The sequence below is a fragment of the Bubalus kerabau genome, chromosome 7 (assembly GCF_029407905.1).
Source record: "Bubalus kerabau isolate K-KA32 ecotype Philippines breed swamp buffalo chromosome 7, PCC_UOA_SB_1v2, whole genome shotgun sequence".
Taxonomy (NCBI): domain Eukaryota; kingdom Metazoa; phylum Chordata; class Mammalia; order Artiodactyla; family Bovidae; genus Bubalus; species Bubalus kerabau.
The window spans coordinates 65,654,654-65,674,695 of NC_073630.1; the positions used below are offsets into that span (position 1 = coordinate 65,654,654).

Below are 20,042 nucleotides of genomic sequence, written 5' to 3' on the forward strand. Positions count from 1 at the left end.
GAACACTGGCTAGAGGGCTGGTTTCCACCTCAGAGGCTGAGAATTGGTGTATTAAGTTGCTACGCGATGTTGATGCTGCTGGTCAGAGATCAGTCATACTCTGAGAACTGCTGTCCTACCCTGACTCCAGACTATTTTTAATGCTGTTTTTTAAAATGGTGTTTTTACCATCAGTTGCCCCTTGAGGCTAGTAGCGTGTTCTTTTGCTTTCAAATACTACAACACACATTCAGCTGTTTTAAAACCCTCTGTGACCCATTGCTTATGGTATTGAATTTGTAAATTTTACCCAGCAGCTGCCCTTTGAAAGTTTCTTTCACTTGCTGCTCAGTTCCCTGTGGCATTTGGTTCTTCAACTTTGCTAGGAGCTTGGTTTATTTCCTTGCATGTTACTTCTTTATATTTTAATGTAGGAAAAGTGTTGAATGTTTAATGGATTTAAAATCTCGCATCACATGTCACTTTCTCTCCTTTTTGATGCTGAGGGCTTTACACCATCAGAGATTATTCTATAATGCAGCTTAGTAAAATCTAACACACCTGACTTGGGTTTTTTAGCCTGCTTAACAGGAATCCCAAGGACCAAGTGCTTTGTATTTATTTCTCCATATCTAGTCCTGTCTTTTATCAATACAGTTCTAAAGTCTCCTGTAAGCCGTGGAATCATCACAGAATTTGGTCTAGCCAGGTTTTTTTTTTTCCCCTTTGATAAATTGTTTTTCCTCTTATGATAAAAGAATACATACATCCTTGATTCCTGAGCTGTCCATCTATAACTTAACAGTATAAGAGACAGAAAGCTTACAATTCTGGTTTCCTCCAATGGGATACGTAACTTTGATTGTACATCTATGACAAACTGGATCACAGGAGGGAGCTGTAGTTCCCTCACTTGTTCCCTTGATCTCATATTTATCTTTTGCATTGCTTTTTTTGGCTGCTCAATGGTAAATTGAAGTAAACAATCTTAAACATAGCTCATGTCATCATTCTAGATGAAATTTGTGGCCTGGCTAATTCATATTCTCTCCCAGTTTCCTATTATAAACCCATATTTTTATTTCTATATTGCTCTATACTTTAAACATAGGCTTTTCTGTATTATCATGTGTTGGTCATCTTCCAACCTTACTATGTACCTACCTCTGGAATTCATGTTGAAAGAGAAAAATAAAAATGTATTCGTTTAAACCCCTGTATTGAGGTTTCTTTTAACGGAATACATCCCTTAGCTGATGCTCTTAGCAGAATTCTGTCAGGTAGGACTGTTCTACGTGCTAAGTTGCTTCAGTCATGTCCGACTCTTTACGACCCGATGGACCATAGACCACCAGGCTCCTCTGTGCAGGGTTGGCTAATGCAGTGGCTCACAAAATCATTAGAAACCGTGATGCTCGCCATCTTTCTACTTTTCCGTTCCCTGTGCTATGCAGATTCCTCATTGTCGCTTGATGACTGCAGCGGTGCCGGACATTGCAAACGCTGATATGTCAAGAGGAAGGGAAGGGGAAAAGGAAATCTTTATCTTGGATCTCCTTTTAAGAGATGGAAACTATCCCTCCAAAGTCTCAACAGACTTCTCATGTCTCATTGGACAGAATTGGGTCACATGCACAAGCAAACCAAAGCTTTGTAAAGGGATGAGACAACCATGCTGGGGAGGGAGATGGATTTTGTCCTCCCTTAAAAGGAGTGGCTACATGGAAGACAACGAATAAAGTAAAGTTTGGTTAGGAAGAAGTGCAGGTGCTGGGGTAGCAACTGACTGTCTCAGAAATACAACTGATCTCTTTGTAGACCACTACCACTGAGGGGTGATCCTTAGAAAGATATAGAATATTCTGGTAACCTGACATAAGGGAACTAAGACTAGTTTTTATCTGGACAAGTTAATTTAATTAGAAAATGGATGTTATCATATGATCTTATAGAATAGTGCAGGGTGATGAACTCCTATCTAAGAGAGAGAGTTATACTTGGAGGTATTTTGTATAAAAAGTATAATCATTAAAGACATGGTACAAAACAGCCCATAGGGCAGACTTACTTTCACTTTGTTTTTTGAATGGCTTTAGCTTCTTGGAGAGTAATTCCATTCTAAGGCAGGTACATTAATACAAATATCTGAAAAATGAGAGGCTGCAAGGAATGAGAAGAAAGTATGATGATGCGACTTCCTGCTGCTGCTGCTTCTGCTGCTAAGTCGCTTTAGTCGTGTCTGACTCTGTGCAACCACATAGACGGCAGCCCATCAGGCTCCACCGTCCCTGGGATTCTCCAGGCAAGAATACTGGAGTGGGTTGCCATTTCCTTCTCCAATGCATGAAAGTGAAAAGTGAAAGTGAAGTCGCTCAGTCGTGTCTGACTCTTAGCGACCCCATGGACTGCAGCCTACCAGGCTCCTTCATCCATGGGATTTTCCAGGCAAGAGTACTGGAGTGGGGTGCCATTGCCTTCTCCATGCTACTTCCTAGCCATGGTTTATTTCTGAGGTGAAGGTTTGAATTGATTCTTAATTAAGTTTTGCAGAACCTTGCTGAGAAATTTGATCTCAGCACCTGAGATTTGTTCCCAACAGGGGCTCATGAGCTTTAGTGGTTTTGTAAGGATGACTGAAGAGTCTGTCAACCTAAGAACAATGAGGACTCAGTTCAGAGGAACACGGAGAAGGACCCTGGAGTTTTCTCATTAGAAGATAATTAAAAAGAAAAAATTTACAAGTTAGATAGCTAATGGGAAGTTGCTATATAATACGGGGAGCTCAACCCGGTAACTCTGTGACAACCTAGAGGGTTGAGGTTGGGAGGGAGGTGGGTGGGACATATATGTACTTATGGCTGATTCATATTGTTATGGCAGAAACCAACAATACTGTAAAGCAGTTATCCTCCAATTAAAAATAAATTTTAAAAAATTACAAGTGAATAGAACTAGGTAAATATATCATGAATATGTAGGTCAATCTAAGCAAAATTACAAAACAGACGGTAATGTGTGTTTTTGGAGATATCCACTCAAAAAAATGGGTATATTGAGTCCAGCTATTGCTCAAGGCAGAATTAACAATAATTAATTTTTGCCTCTTTAAAAGATTATCTTCTTCCTTGTTTGTGGTTCTTGGTAACAGCCTGTATAATGTTCTTAATGATCTGCATTGGCGTGTTCGGTATAAAATGTGCCCTGTCCCATTTGTACATCGCTATGGAACATTAGGAATGGGTTCTCCTTTTCAAAAGTCATTTTCTTATTCTTCAGTATTTATTCTTTGGCCAAATAGCTACAAAATGATTTTATAGTCTAACCAACACAGCTCTTAAAGCATTTATCTGTTTATTTCTTCACATTTTATAATTTTATTTATAAAACTTTTAATATGAGCTTGAAATCTAACCAATAACACTGAAAAAGCGGATAAAATTTGATTTTGTCAGAGTATGTGGACAAGAAATGGATCTGTTCCTGGCCCCTGTTATAGCCCCAGTTACTCTAAATATTTAGTTCTCCTTGAAACCTTCTACCAGGTGTTATACTTCCTGGCAACCTGATGCTAGGGCACCATAATTTTCTTCCAATATTAAACTATAATCTGTATATGAATCTTGGGCTCAAATTCCAGGTCTGCCACTACTAAATGACTAAATTTGTAACTTGGGGCAAGATACTTAGTCTCTCTGTGCGTCAGTTTCCTCACTTATAAAATGGGAGCTGCTGCTTCTGCTGCTGCTAAGTTGCTTCAGTTGTGTCCGACTCTGTGCGACCACATAGAGGGCAGCCCACCAGCCTCCCCCGTCCCTGGGATTCTCCAGGCAAGAACACTGGAGTGGGTTGCCATTTTCTTCTCCAATGCATGAAAGTGAAAAGTGAAAGTGAAGTCGCTCAGTTGTGTCCGACTCTTCGTGACCCCATGGACTGCAGCCTACCAGGCTCCTTCATCCATGGGATTTTCCAGGCAAGAGTTCTGGAATGGGGTGCCATTGCCTTCTCTGAAAATGGGAGCTAATAATATTAAATATATATACACACCCACACATATATATCTGTATATATCTTAGAGTTGTTATGTGGACTGAATTAGTTAACACAGGTAAAGTCATTTAGAAGAGTGTCTGGTCTAATAAGCATGCAAAAACATTAGTTAATAGTATTCCAGTGGTTATTTAGAAAACACTTAAAAAACAATTCTTAATCCTTGAGAGATATCAAGAGTCTTTTAAAGATTTTTATGGAGAAAATTATAAAACATTTTTATAAAATGTTAATGAAATAATAATTTTAAATATTTTATGTAAATTATTTTATATATGTAAAATGTAAGACCTGAAACTGGACAGATGCCATGTTCATAGATTCAAGGAATCCCATATCATAATGATGTAAATAAAATTATAAATCATTTCCAGGCAAAATACCAATTAGGTGTTTTGCCATGAAATTTGTTGTTGATCCAAAATTTATATGGAAGAATTAAGATCCAAGAATAATGGACAAAGAAAAAGATTGGGAAATTGCCTCATTGGGTATCTAGTCTCATTATAAAAAACTGCAGTAATTAAAATAATGTGCTAGAAGTTAACTGCAGTAATTAAAATAATGTGCTAGAAGTTAACTAGAAATAAACTAAAATTTACCTTACTAAGAATAAGCTAAAAAGCTAGAGTAGAATAGAGAATTCAAGAGGCACTAAATAACATAAATGGAAATTTTCATTTTTTTAAAAAAGTAACATTACAAATTAAAGAATGAAGAATAAACAATGTAGGGACCATTGATTATCTACATTTAAAAATTAAACTTTTTCTCTACTCAAATTGTGTAAGAAAGAATAAAGATGAATGGAAGATCTAAATGTAAATATATATTTAGAAAGAACTGAAAGTATCCAGCTGAAAGTCATGATTATGGAGAGAGAGTGAGGGTAGAGAGTTAAAGTAGACTTCAGTTATATCTAGATTGATTTCTTTTTATAAGACTGGAATCCATTATGAATAGCAAGAAAAGGGATGTTTGCTATCTCAGTAATTATATTTTTGTGTTTTCAAAATTTGTCAAATAGAAAAATGTAAAAAATACAGAAAATGACATCTTGTAATTGATGAAGAAAATTTTCCTGTTTTTTGGACTGAATTTTTGGAGATTTTAACACAGAAAGACGTGGAGTACTCTGTACATAGCATATCAACATTTATAGCAGAAAAAGCTAGACCATCATGGATTTGAAATGTCTACCATAAAAGTAGAGAGTTAGATAAAATGAGCAGAGTGGTGAACTAGGGCCAAGATTAAAGCATCAGCATAGTCATTCCTAGCTAAGAATTCATCTTTGATATTATAGGAGGAATTCACGCAAACCCTATCATCTTGTATGCTTTCATGTATTCAGTCTCTTGAACACATATTTGTTGAAAATCTTTTCTGTATTAGACATGAAACTAAATGTTGATGATTCAACAGTGCAGGACAAGACCCTGCCCTCGAGGTTAATCTGTAGTGAGAAAGACATGTTTAAAATAATAATTACCCAGAGGACTATGTCATTACAAAATTTGATCTTGTTATGAAAGAAAGCTAATGACAATTGTGTGTTATCTGGAATTCATCATCAAATTTACTGAAGAAACCCTTTATAGTTAAAATCAATTCTTTGTCAGTTATCAATTTATTGCCTGTCATCTCTAGTTCCATGCATCATAATCCTGTATACTATTGTGAATAAAAGTCATTATACTTTTTAAAGTTTGTGATTCATTAAAAAAACCAGTATGATTCTTTGTTTAAAACTTTGTTTCAGAGTTAAAACAATGTCTGTGTAGTAGGTTGAATAATGGCCCCCAAAGATATCCAGGTCCTACTCCTTGGGAGTTTTACTGTTCTCAGGAGTATAACCTTGTTTGGAAATAATGTCTTCACAGATGTAATTAAATTAAAACAAGATTATACTACCTTAGAGTAGGCACTAAATTCCTTAAAAGAAGAGAGAAATTTGCAAAAGAAAATTTCAAAACACTTGCAAACTAAACAGCACACTAGAAATAAACCCATATTCTAAATATTCATAGAAGAAGTCTCAAAATGAAATGAAAAAATGGAAAAATTGCATTCCTCAAAAAGGAAATGAAAAAATGCATTGAACTGAATGAAAATGAAAATGTACCATATTAATATTTGTGGGACATTACTAAAACACCTAGAGGGAAGCTTATTGCACTCAGTGCGGAGCTTACCGCACTCAATGCATTGGAAAAGAGGAAAAGCCTCAGATCAATAGCCTGAAACCCTCACCTCAAGAACCTAGAAAAAAGAGCAAAATAAACTGAAACCAAACAGAAGGAAGAAAATAATAAAGATAAAAGCAGAAGTCAATGAAATTGAAAATAAGAAAATCAATGAAACAAAAGGCTGGATCTTTGAAAGGATCCATAAAACCGACTGTCTTCTAGAAAGACTGAGGCAAAAGAAGAAAGGGCATAGATCACCAATATCAGAAAGAAAAGGGGATTATCTCTAAAACCAATGCAGATGTCAAAATGATGGTGAGGGAATACTGCAAACAGTTCTACAAGCAGAAATTTTTTCATTTTAGTATTTTTATCTATTTATTTGGCTGCACCGGGTCTTAGTTGAGGCATGCAAGATCTTTAGTTGTGGCATGCAAACTCTTAGCTGTGGCATGTGGGATCTAGTTCCCTGACCAGGGATAGAACCTCGGCCCCCTGCCTTGGAAACATAGAGTCTTAGCTCCTGGATCACCAGGGAAGTCCTGACACACAGAAATTTGACAGCTTAAATGAAATGAACCAGTTGCTCAAAAACCACAAACTTCTGCATCTCACCTAATATGAAATAATTAATTTGAACAGTCCTATGAATTTTATTGACTATGCCAAAGCCTTTGACTGTGTGGATCACAATAAACTGTGGAAAATTCTCAAAGAGATGGGAATACCAGACCACCTGACCTGCCTCTTGAGAAACCTATATGCAGGTCAGGGAGCAACAGTTAGAACTGGACATGGAACAACAGACTGGTTCCAAATAGCAAAAGGAGTATGTCAAGGCTGTATATTGTCACCCTGCTTATTTAACTTCTATGCAGAGTACATCATGAGAAACGCTGGGCTGGAAGAAGCACAAGCTGGAATCAAGATTGCCGGGAGAAATATCAATAACCTCAGATATGCAGATGACACCACCCTTATGGCAGAAAGTGAAGAGGAACTCAAAAGCCTCTTGATGAAAGTGAAAGTGGAGAGTGAACAAGTTGGCTTAAAGCTGAACATTCAGAAAACGAAGATCATGGCATCTGGTCCCATCACTTCATGGCAAATAGAGGGGAAAGCAGTGGAAACAGTGGCAGACTTTACTTTTTTTGGCTCCAAAATCATTGCAGATGGTGACTGCAGCCATGAAATTAAAAGACACTTACTCCTTGGAAGGAAAGTCATGACCAACCTAGATAGCATATTGAAAAGCCCAGACATTACTTTGCCAACAAAGGTCCATCTAATCCAGGCTATGGTTTTTCCAGTGATCATGTATGGATGTGAGAGTTGGACTGTGAAGAAAGCTGAGTGCTGAAGAATTGATGCTTTTGAACTGTGGTGTTGGAGAAGACTCTTGAGAGTCCCTTGGACTGCAAAGAGATCCAACCAGTCCATACTAAAGGATATCAGCCCTCGGTGTTCTTTGAATGACTCAAATACTTTGGCCACCTCATGCGAAGAGTTGACTCATTGAAAAGACTCTGATGCTGGGAGGGATTGGGGGCAGGAGGAGAAGGGGACGACAGAGGATGAGATGGCTGGATGGCATCACTGACTCGATGGACATGAGTTTGGGTAAACTCCGGGAGTTGGTGATGGACAGGGAGGCCTGGCGTGCTGTGATTCATGGGGTCGCAGAGTCGGACACGACTGAGCAATTGAACTGAACTCAACTGAACTGATGAATATTAAATAAATTGAATTTGTAATGAAAAAAAAAAACAAAACCCTCAAAAGAAATCTCCGAGTCCAGATTGTTTCACTAGAGAACCCTACAAACCACTTGAAGAAGAATTAATACCAATTCTACACTATCTCTTCTAGAAGAAAGAGGAGAGGGAACCAACCCTTCCAACTTATTTTATGAAGCTTGTATTACTCTGATACCAAAACCAAAGACAGTACAAAAAAATAAGAAAACCGTAGACAATGTTTCCTATGACTATAGATGCAGAAGTCCTTAACAAAATATTAATATAATTCTTAAATATATATTAAAAATGACATTCCATGACCAAGTGGATTTTGTACCAGGGATACAATAAGAAATCTAGAAATCCAATGAATGGTTTTATTTTTTGAAAAGATTTGAGCAAAGAATGAAATATAAAACTGTGGAAAAATTTTTTATTTACTTATTTTTGTTCTTTAAACAAAGAGTATGCTCCATAGCTCCACGAAGTGCACTATGCTATTTAGTTATTATGTGAGCTGCATACAACCAAGAATATAATCTATACTGTAGATTCCATTATCTTCTACTAGTTACACACTTTCCTTTAAGGCAAATTTATAACAACTTTGTATATTTTCATAAATAGCATTTATAAGACTATAACATTTTTAAGAGGACTATAGCTATAAAATTGTTTTAAAAATGAATATCTAAAAACACTGCATTGCTTTATAAATAATATGTATATTTGGCTTCTTAAAAATCATTTCTTAGTAAATGATTACACTTACAAATATAAAGTTAGTTGAATCATTGCCTCTACTGAACACCCAGTGATCAAGCATTGTCAATTTCAAAAGGCTCTTAAATAAAAGCAGTCTTTTTCCTACTCTCCCTTAGAAACAAGTTATGAAAATTAAAGGACATGCAATATATTTTTATCAAATATGAAATGAACAAATCTCTAAAAAATTATTTTTAATATTTTACAGAGAATCTAATAAGATCCAGGTCAGAGCACCTTAATGGCTACCTTAGGGTGTAATGGGCCAGTACCAAGCATCAACTTTATTTTCCTGTGTATCTGTGTAGATATTATTTCCAGATATTTGGATATTTTTTTGTAGTAAGATTACCTAGAATATGTCCCAGTGATGAAACCATAATAAAGACAGTTTACATAGCTGAGTATTATCATTTTTCAATGGTGGGAAATATAAAGCAGAATAGAATAACAAAAGCAAAAAAAAATGTCAGAGACAACAATTAAAAACATTTTTTAAACCTTAAAATTACATTTATGAAGCCAATAATAGAATTATTCTTCGTAATTTTATCTGGCAATGAATAAAATATTGGTAGGTAGTAATGTGTAGTAGTTTATTATTGTGTTTAATACTCCTTTGTGCAAAACAGTATTACCATTCGTATTCATAGGACCACAGTGGTTTTTATTTTTATGAAGACCAAGTAGCAAGCACATTTGTAACATGGAAGAGTTGGATTCAGTCCATTTAAATAAACACAACCTCATACACAGAGCTCATTAGTTTATCCTCAATTGATGTATAAATTTTTGAACCAATCTTAATTTGCCAGCTGAGTGGCATATGAGATCTCAACAGGCAATGTTTATTAATTTCGATGAGGACTTCGTATATTTCTACCCTGCTTCTGAAAGATACAAAAAGGAAATTGCAGTTTTTGTAGTTAGTTAAGGAATGAATACAATCCAGTTTACCCTAAACTTCAGAGCAGGAGTTGAACTTTAGGATTTCTTTTGTTGGCTTACCTCCAGCTGCCTCATAAGAACATGTTTTTTGGTTCATATTTATATTTTCATATGTTGACTCATTCCCTTCTTTGAAATTGTCTTTTTCTTTAAGAAAATACCCTTCATGAATGATTGGATTTTAGACTCATGCATCTATTTGCTCCATCTCGTGATTTTACAAAGACTTTTTCTAGAAAATGACATTACGAGATTCCTGGCATATGATTGAATTGGCAAATAATTGAGGTACATGTGAAAAAATATCAATGAGAAATCAGAAAATTTATATATATATATATAAAACAATACCAAGCGCTCATAAGAATGTAGGGGAAGATGAAACCATATTGAATGATGGTTGGAGTGTTAAGTTGGTTGATGACTTTGGAGAGCAATTTGTGAATACCTTGTAGAGGTGAATTTGCACCTACCTCTCCATCCTACCATTATACATCTTTACCCTAAAACCCCCAGGCATTTGTGTACTGGGAGAGTCTGAGCAGGTTTGTAACAAGGGAGATAATCCATTTAACAAAGGATAAATGTATAAACCATTGTTTAGCCAAGCAATTACTAAGCAACATTGAAAATAAATCTTCCAGAACTACAAGAGGAAGTATGGTTAACTTCAAAAATGCAATGCTGAGTAAAAAGCAGTAAGTTGCAAATTATACTTAAGTATAATTCATTTATGTAGACTTAAAAAAATAGTACTATTTATGGATGCTGTGTATGTAATAAAGTAGAAAAACATCATAAATATAATACATACCATCATTAGGATAGTGGTTACTTCTGGGCATGAAGATGGCAGCTTGAGGATAGAGATGTGGGTGTAACACTTCATTCCTTAGTAAACAAAGTGAGAGAGTTGAAGTAAAGAGAGCGAAATATTAGCATATGTTTAATCTTGGTATTTTAGCACTGTCACATATACACCTCACATTGCCCTTTGTACTCTTACATGTTTAAATGGTTTTATAGTGAAGGGAAAAAATCCTGATTACAACTGCAAAGGCTAATTAGTTGAATTCAGGTGAGTTCAACCAGGTGAATGTAACTCTCATGGGGTCAAACCAACAAAGCAGGGAATTGAAGTTTTTCTCTTAAACTGGCTCAAGGGAATAGCAAGAGGAATCAATTTGTCAAGGAATGAACTTTGAAAATAGACTAGGATAAATTGCTCTTCTCATGGGAACTTAATCTTCTCTGAAGTATTCTTCTCTAAAGAAACTTTGAGACATTAACTTCTCTAATGCTTGTATTTTCTCAATAATAAAAATAATGGTAATAATTGCATAAAATTAATAAACACATATTCAGATTCTGCTAAATGATTTATACATTTTTCTCATATAATCATCACAATGTCTCTATGAAGTAGGTATTATTATAAACCACATTTAAAGATGGGCTAAGTACTTTCCCTGTTCATATAGCAGAGCTAGTACCTGGAGAATCCCAGGGACGAGGGAGCCTGGCGGGCTGCCGTCTATGGGGTCGCACAGAGTTGGACACGACTGAAGCGACTTAGCAGCAGCAGCAGCAGTAGTACCTTGCTAGTAAGATTAACCATTAGAATCATTTGCTCTATAGTGGGCTTCCTAGGTGGTGCTAGTGGTAAAGAACCTTCCTGCCAATGCAGGAGATGTAAGAGACCTGGGTTCAATCCCTGGGTGGGAAGGATTCCCCTGAAGGAGGGCATGATAGCCCACTCAAGTATTCTTGCCTGGAGAATCCCATGGACAGAAGAGCCTGGTGGGCTACAGTCCATAGGGTTGCAAAGAGTCAGACACAACTGAAGCGACTTAGCATGCATGTACTCTGCAAGTACAACAAATTAATATCAATCAACAGAACATTAAAGGTGATGCGAAGGGTCCTTTCAATATCCCTCTGCTCTCATTTTATGGCAGACATTCCTTCTGAGTTGCTACCAAAATAGTTTGATAATTAAGAAAGATTAAGCAGATGTACTGACTTTGTACCATCTCTTTTGCATCTAGCATTGAACAGAGTTTCTGTTTATTTCAGTGTTAGGAGCTTAAAAACTACTGAACATGAATATATGAATATTTGAATATGTACACATAAGTTGATACTAACAATGGCGGAGCCAGGCGACCTCCGGGATCTTAGTTCCCAGACCAGGGATCAAACCCCCACTGCTTGCAGTGCAGGGACAGAGTTTTAACTACTGGACCACCAGAGAAGTCCTAAGATATTGCTACTTCTAAATTTTCTTCCAGCTCAAAAAAATTGTTTGTATAGTTAGATTGTTTAGATATTGCTTCTATTCCTGAGAAATAATCACCTTTTTATTAAGAAATAGGATTTGCTCATTTGAGCATTACTATACAGTCCATGGAATTCTCCAGGCCAGAATACTGGAGTGGGTAGCCGTTCCCTTCTCCAGGGGATCTTCCCAACCCAGGGATCGAAGTCAGGTCTCCCACATTGCAGGCAGATTCTTTACCATCTGAGCTACCAAGGAAGCCCACTTGAGCATTAAAAGATTTTAAAATTGAGAAACTGAGTAGGTAGAGTTTTGATAGAATAAAATAAAGGCAGAAAAATTGTCTGAAATAGTCCTTAAGTATATTTATTTCTCTCAGAAATGGGAGAAAGCTGATGATGACAGGATGGGATTTTGTACTGGATGAAAAAGAGCTAGGTTTCTGAAGTTATTTTGGTAGAGATCTACTTCATATTTTAGAAGTAATCATTGAGCCATCAGATGTTCCAATAAGTAATTACTATTTTCCATGCACCAAACTGTGCTGTTTTATGAGTAGAATCTCATGCAGTCCTGACAACCTTATATACTCATTTTGCAGATGGGAAAACTGAAGAGGTGAGAGGAGTAAGGACTCAAGGTCATACAGTTTGGAAACAGTAGAGTCATGGTTCAACCTAGAGCAGGATTCAGATACACTCAGGGAACTCTGCTTTTCTTCCATCTGTAAGTTGTTAAGGGGTCCCAGTGCGAAAATTCCCACAACGGACTAGCTTTTGGGAAAAGCAGGTGAATCTGAACTCTGAAACCTACAACCCACGCCACCCCCCTTTTTATGGCAGGCTGACCATTTTCTGCTTGTTTATGAGAAACAGGAATAAGGGGAGTAACCTAAGACACCTCAATAAGGGAATTCTTAAAGATAGGATCAAGTTGAATAGAAACAAATGTTCTGCTTGGAAGACAAGCTCGGGAACCATGGATAGTATTTTTTCTCCTTTTTAGCCATAATATGATTAGAAGTCTAGTAATCTGAATTACTTTGCAGACAGAGAAACCGTAAAAGACTTTGAAAGAGAAACGGAATTCAGAATGTTGTATTTTGTCTTTTATTACAAAAGAAATACATGCACATGGAAGAAGATTAGAAAACGCTGGCAATCAAGGAAAAGAAAAAAGTTTACGTACGAAATCTGTATCGTTGAGTGATGTACGTCACTATTACCTTGGGGTGCAGAACTGTATATATGTTCTTTAAGAATCAAATCATGTTGTGAAACCTGTTTTGTTACTTGATTATAGCTTTTTAAAAGGTTAAAAGCATTTACTTTCATTCTTTAGGGCATAAATGGAGCTGCAGAAATGTGAATGCAATAAGTGTATATTCATGAGACCTTGAACTACTTTTCATAAATCTGGCTTGAATGCAGTGTTAGTTCCTTCTGTGTTTTTTTTCAAGGTGGTTCATCGCAATTATGATATAGTTCTTGAGGCCAGCTATTGGGTGACTCTCAGGGCCTTCATAAATTAAACTGTGAAACTGACAAACCTTTATGTCAACTATGATTCTTCTTCCAGGTTGGAAGAGTAATCCAGGGCCAAAATTAAAACAGAGGTAGCCATAATTTTTGAAAGGTAAAAGAGATCCTACAGAATACGTATGTATTTCACACATGAGGAAAGAGAGAATTCTGAAACACTATCCAAAGTCATACAACTAGTTATTGGTGAGAGATTGCAACTGAAATCCAGCTGTTCTAACTTCCAGTCCATTGCTTTTTCATCTATTGCACGTGTCTCTCACTAAGGAGATCACTGTGTTGTTGTTTAGTCACTAAGTCATGTCCGACTCTTTGTGACCCCATGGACTGCAGCACGCCAGACTTCCCTGTCCTTCACTATCTCCCGGTGGTTGCTCAAACTCATGTCCACTGAGTTGGTGATGCTATCCAACCATCTCATCCTCTGTTGCCCCCTTCTCCTCCTGCCCTCAATCTTCCCCAGCACAGGGTCTTTTCCAATGAAGAGCACTGTGTAATCTGGTTTATTAGGGGCAGTATTTCCAACCCGCAGACTCATAACCCTACATAAGGAGAGGGTCCTTGGGAACATCTCTACCATTAAGAAATTCCAGGAAGCAAAGTAATTGTTCCCATTAACTCTTTAAGTCCTTTCTATCAAGGGAAGAACATAATGTCCATTTCCAGATCTTAGGATTTAGGACAGCCATTGGAAAGATTTTTTAAATTTAGCTTTTCAGTCCTATGAGCTATGAGGCATGGTGGGATTTAAGGTGGAGGGATAAATGTGTGAAAGAAGCTGGCCAGAAAATAGCCACAGATTTAACTTCACCAGTAGGAATATTTTTCTTTTTTGTCCTCCCTTTGTCAGTTGTCATCACTTCTTCATCATAACTATGACTTAAAAAAAAATCTATTTCATGCATACTATAGTCAGATACTGAATTCGGTGTTTTCATATACATCATCTCATTTAATTTTATAAACCAAGTTATGTTATTTCCATTGTATACATTAGAAAACTGAGGCCCAAGAGACCTTAAGTAATTTGGTCAAGGGTTTCCTACCTAGTAATCAAGCTAGGATTCTAACTTAAATATTTGAGTCTCTAGAACCCATGCTCTTTGCAATCTATTATACTGTTCTGATAAACAGATCAAATTGCCAACATTCACTGAATCACAGACAAAGCAAGAGAATTCTAGAAAAACATCTACTGCTTCATGGACTATGCTAAAGCCTTTGACCGTGTGGATCACAGTAAACTGTGGAAAATTCTCAAAGAGATGGGAATACCAGACCACCTGACCTTGCCTCCTGAGAAACCTGTGTGCAGGTCAAGAAGCAATAGTTAGAATCGAACACAGAACACTGAACTGGTTCAAAGTTGGGAAAGGAGTACATTAAGGCTGTGTTTTGTCACTCTGCTTATTTAACTGCTATGCATAGTACATCATGCAAAATGCTGGGCTGGATGAAGCACAAACTGGAATCAAGATTGCTGGGAGAATTATCAATAAGCTCAGATATGCAGATGACACCACCGTAAAGGCAGAAAGTGAATAAGAACTAAAGAGCCTCTTGATGAAGGTGAAAGAAGAAAGTGAAAAAGCTAGCTTAACACTCAACATGCAGAAAACTAAGATCATGGCATGCAGTCCCATCACTTCATGGCAATAGATGGGGAAGCAACAAGAAATAGTGACAGACTTTATTTTTGGGGGTTCCAAAATCACTGTGAACAGTGACTGCAGCCATGACATTAAAAGACCCTTGCTCCTTGGAAGAAAAGCTATGACAAAACTAGACACATATTGAAAAGCTGAGACATCACTTTACTGACAAAGGTACATATAGTCAAAGCTGTGGTCTTTCTAGTAATCATGTATGGGTATGAAAGTTGGACCATAGAGAAGGCTAAGAGCCAAAGAATTGATGTTTTCAAATTGTGGTGTTGAAGACAATCCTAAAGAAAATCAACCCTAAATATTCATTGGAAGGACTGATGCTGAAGCTGAAGCTCTAATATTTTGGCCACCTAATGTGAAGACTTAACTCATTGGAAAAAACCCTGATGCCTGGAAAGACTGAGGGTAAGAGGAGAAGGAGGAGGCATAGGATGAGATGATTGGATGGCACATCAGTTTGAGCAAACTCCAGGAGATGGAGAAGGACAGGGAAGCCTGGTGTGCTGCAGTCCATGGAGTTGCAAAGAGTCAGACATGACTGAGCGACTGAACAACAACAACTGATAAACCTCCACGAGTGCTGAGATCCAAAAGCCCAAGTCAGAGTGCAGAGTAAGCTTGAACATGATCTGAACAGTGGCAAAAATGAGGTCTAAGCTGGGGCACATAAGGTCTGTGGTGGTGAGCTTTCTGGTTTGTACAGTTTAGTACTAGAAATTTGATTTCTCTGTCTATCCTTGAGGTCATGCTGGGAGTCGAGGGGTGAGAAAGATCTAACAAGATCAGGCTGAAGGCCACGGGTGAGAAAGATCTAATAAGATCAGGCTGAAGTCCACAGCTGTACTATTTGTGTAGCAGGAAACATAGATAAAAATTAGGAATCAGGGCAGATGTCCAGCTGGGTAGAATGGCTCTGGGATTTATGCTAGATGCTCATGAAGGTACCACAGGGGCACAATTCACTCTGAACATCCTACATCAGGCACTGATATAGCATGCTAATTCCAGAATAAGCCTAAATTTTTTACATATGACACTTGTTACTCAAAAGAAAAAAAAAAAAACTGTAGTGGAACTAAGTGCAGTTTATGTGTTATTTTCAGTTTTTGGCTAATGAGACACTTATGTGTGTTCTGGCTGAAGACCAGGATGGGAATGGTAAGGATCTCCAGTTAGAGAAAAAAAAAATACAGATGATCGTGGGTTGGTGAAGGAGCCAACTCAAGGTAATAGATGTCACCCTGACAGGTAGAGGGACAGATTTCTCTATTAGAGGGTGTGCACATTTTCCAACGTGAATATCTATAGCAGTAATTCTCAAAGTGTGGTCCCTAGTAGTAGGACAACAGCATCAGAATCACATGGAAACTCACTTGAAATGCACATTCTTAGGCAATGGCAACCCACTCCAGTACTCTTGCCTGAAAAATCCCATGGATGAAGGAGCCTGGTGGGCTGCAGTCCATGGGGTCGCTAGGAGTCGGACACAACTGAGTGACTTCACTTTATTTTTTCACTTTTATGCATTGGAGAAGGAAATGGCAACCCACTCCAGCATTCTTGACTGGAGAATCACAGGGATGGGGGAGCCTGATGGGCTGACGTCTATGGGGTCACACAGAGTCGGACACGACTGAAGTGACTTAGCAGCAGCAGCAGCAGCAGCAGCAGCAGCAGCAGCAGGCTCCATCTGAAACCTAATTAATTAGACACTCTGGGAGTAGAGACAAACCTTCTGGGTGAGTGGGATCCAACTGAAGTTTGAGACCCATTGACTTGCAGCATTACAGCATTTATTTATCAGAGCAACCACATGAGTTAAGTATTATCATCTCTGTTTTGCATAAGATAAATCCAGGAGATGTCAATTAATGTTAAGTATCATACCCAAGATTACATAACTAGTAAATAGTAAAATTGAGATTCAACTTGACTGTTGCATGGCTGAAGTTATGTATGCTTCCAGATATTTTAAACTGTTAACTGAATTTAATTTTTTGGTTAATATGTTTGGATATTTTCTTCAGAGGTGAGTATCATATCATGAATATCTTAGGTCATATCATGACATATGTCATGGATTGTATTATATCAAACTCTATATTTATTTTGCCTCTAACATAGCATTTAGATGATATAAGAGGAGCTACATTCTACATGGAATTATATTGAAGAGCTTCCATATTAACCAGCTTCCTTTCCTCTTCCTTTTAGCTCTTTTTCTTCCACAATTTATTTTGAATTTCAATGCTATGAAAGTTGAGAATAGTCCAATAAGCAACAGTATATCTTTATTTAGAATTACCAGTTAACATCTTGCCACATATGCTTTTTCTTTCTGTGTGTGTATAATCACATGTATCTCACATACGTATATTTTCCTGAATTATTAAACATAAATTGCATATAGTTTTAACAGTTCACCTTTAAATACTTTAATATGTAAGCCAAGGACAGAGGCTTTCTCTAACACAACCACAAAACTGCTGGACACCAAATAAATTTAGCATTTGTTCTGTAATATAATAAAAATATATGGTCTATATTCAAATTTCTCCAATTATTAAAGAAAAGGTTCCATATGTTTTTAAAGTTCAAGATTCAATCAAAATTATGCAATGCATTTTGCTGCCGTGTCTTTTTCATCTTGTTTATCTAGAGCCATGCCTCTTTTTGTTTGCTTTTATGCCACTGGCATTTTTGGATTGTGGGCTAGTTGTCTAAAAAATATCCCACTTCCCGCTTGTGTACTTCCTGTTGCATCACATTAGGAAGCACATGATGTCTGTCTGTGCCACTCTTGATGAGCAGTTTGGTTATTCAGTTAGGTGATGTCTGCTAGATCTCTGCAGCATAGAGATCTTATAAATCTCTTCCTCTTATAAATCCAAAGTGGTATGTGGGATGGGATCATAGGATGGATTATCCTGCTCTTCAACAATTTTTCACTCAATGGGTTTAGCATCCATTTGGATCCTTGTCTGAATCAGATATCACACAGGGGGTTGCAAAATGGTGATTTTTTTTGGAAGGCAGCTATGCTCACCACTGTATGACCAAAGCTGCACAAAATGGTGATTTTTTTTTTAAATTCTATTACTTCTACATTTATTTTCTAGCATTCTTCTAGAAGGAAGAACCCCTTCCTCCATCATTTTCCCATTTTCCTCTTTTATTTTTGTATGTACTAAGTATTATATATGTATGTGTTATCACTATTTACTTTGATTATATTTTCTTAATAATGTCTTTAAATTCATGTTTCAGGTTGATAAATCTATTATCTTTTAATGCAGAAATACATCATGATTTTTGATGAATGATGCTAACTATATGGTCACTGGTTTATACCTAGATAGAATAAATAGAAAAGAGATTAGATAATTTGTGTATCAAATGGGTTGATTCAGCCCTTAACTGTTCTAGTTGTTATTACTCCTTAGGACTTCTTTGATGTATTTTGGATAAGAGGGATGGCCAGAGAGAATCACTTATATTTGATTTTTTAAAAAATTTCTGTAATTATATCATACCTTTAAGATAAATCTGCTTTGAATTTGGGTCATAGACTTGGTTTCTGGTGGGTTTTTACATCTCTGTGAGTTCAATAGTCTTTTCAAATATTTTATATAGTTGTTAATGTGACATATTAACATGTTTTATATATATACATATTTATTTAATTTTTATGAGGAGAGGTTCTTTATATTTCCTCTGGTGATATGAGTCATCAGTTTTTATTTTTTTTGTCATTTTGGAACTTTCTAGATTTTTTTAAACTCAATTTTTTAATGAAGTCCAGTTGACTTACAACATTGTGTTCATTTTTACTATACAGCAAAGTGGTTCTGTTACATATACATATATATAGATAAGGATATATTCTTTTTCTTTTTAAAATTTATTTTAATTTTTTATTGGCATATAATTGCTTTATTGTGTTAGTTTCTGTTCTACAACAAAGTGAATCAACTATATATATACATATATCCCTTCCCTCTTGAACCTCTCTCCCGCTCGCCTCCATCCCACCCTCTAGGTCATCTCAGAGCACCGAGCTGAGTTCCCTGTGCTATATAGCAGCTTCCCACTAGTTATCCATCTTAACATGATAGTGTATATGTGTCAATCCTACTTTTCCAATTTGTCCCAAATTCTTTTCCATTATGGTTTATCACAGACTATTGGGTACAGTTCCCTGTGATATACAGGAGAACCTTGTTGTTTTCCCATCCTATATATAATAGTTCGGATCTGCTAACTCCAAACATCTAGTCCTTCCCTCCTCTATCCCTGCTTTCCCCCTTAGCAACCACAAATCTGTTCTCTATGTTTGTGAGTCTGATTCTGAATGTTTCACAGATAAGTTCCTTTGTGTCATATTTTATATTTCACATATAAGTGATATCACATGATATTTGTCTCTCTTTCTGACTTACTTCACTTAGTAGGATAATCTCTAGGTCCATTCATGTGACTATAAATGCCATTATTTCATTTTTTATGATTAAGTAGTGTTCCTTTGTACATAGACCAAGTACCACATCTTTTTTATCAGTTCCTCTGTCAAAGGACATTTAGGTTATTTACATGTTTGGCTATTGTAAATAGTGCTGCTATGAACAGAGGGCTGTATGTATCTTTTTGAATTATAGTTTTGTCTGCATATATGCCCAGGAATGGAATTGCTAGATCATATGGCAGCTCTATTTTTAGCTTTTTCAGGAATCTCCATACTGTTTAGTATAGTGGCTGTATCAACTTACATTTCCACGAACAGTGTAAGAGGGTTCCCTTTTCCCCACACCCTTTCCAGCTTTTGTTATTTGTAGACTTTTTAATGATGGCCATTCTGACTGGTGTGAAGTGGTACCTTATTGCAGTTTTGA

General features: G+C 36.7%; 2 long non-coding RNA genes across 2 annotated transcripts in view; one reads left to right on the plus strand and one right to left on the minus strand.

The window, feature by feature from the left end:
- LOC129657817 (uncharacterized) overlaps positions 1-20,042 on the plus strand; it is an 83,168-nt gene that overhangs the window by 2,636 nt on the left and 60,490 nt on the right. The gene's annotated exons all lie outside the window — the stretch shown is intronic.
- LOC129657815 (uncharacterized) lies at positions 8,390-11,297 on the minus strand. The gene is made up of 3 exons (XR_008717123.1): positions 11,161-11,297; positions 10,482-10,558; positions 8,390-9,609 (listed from the first exon to the last, which is right to left on the minus strand). It is a non-coding gene; the product is annotated as an uncharacterized LOC129657815 (long non-coding RNA).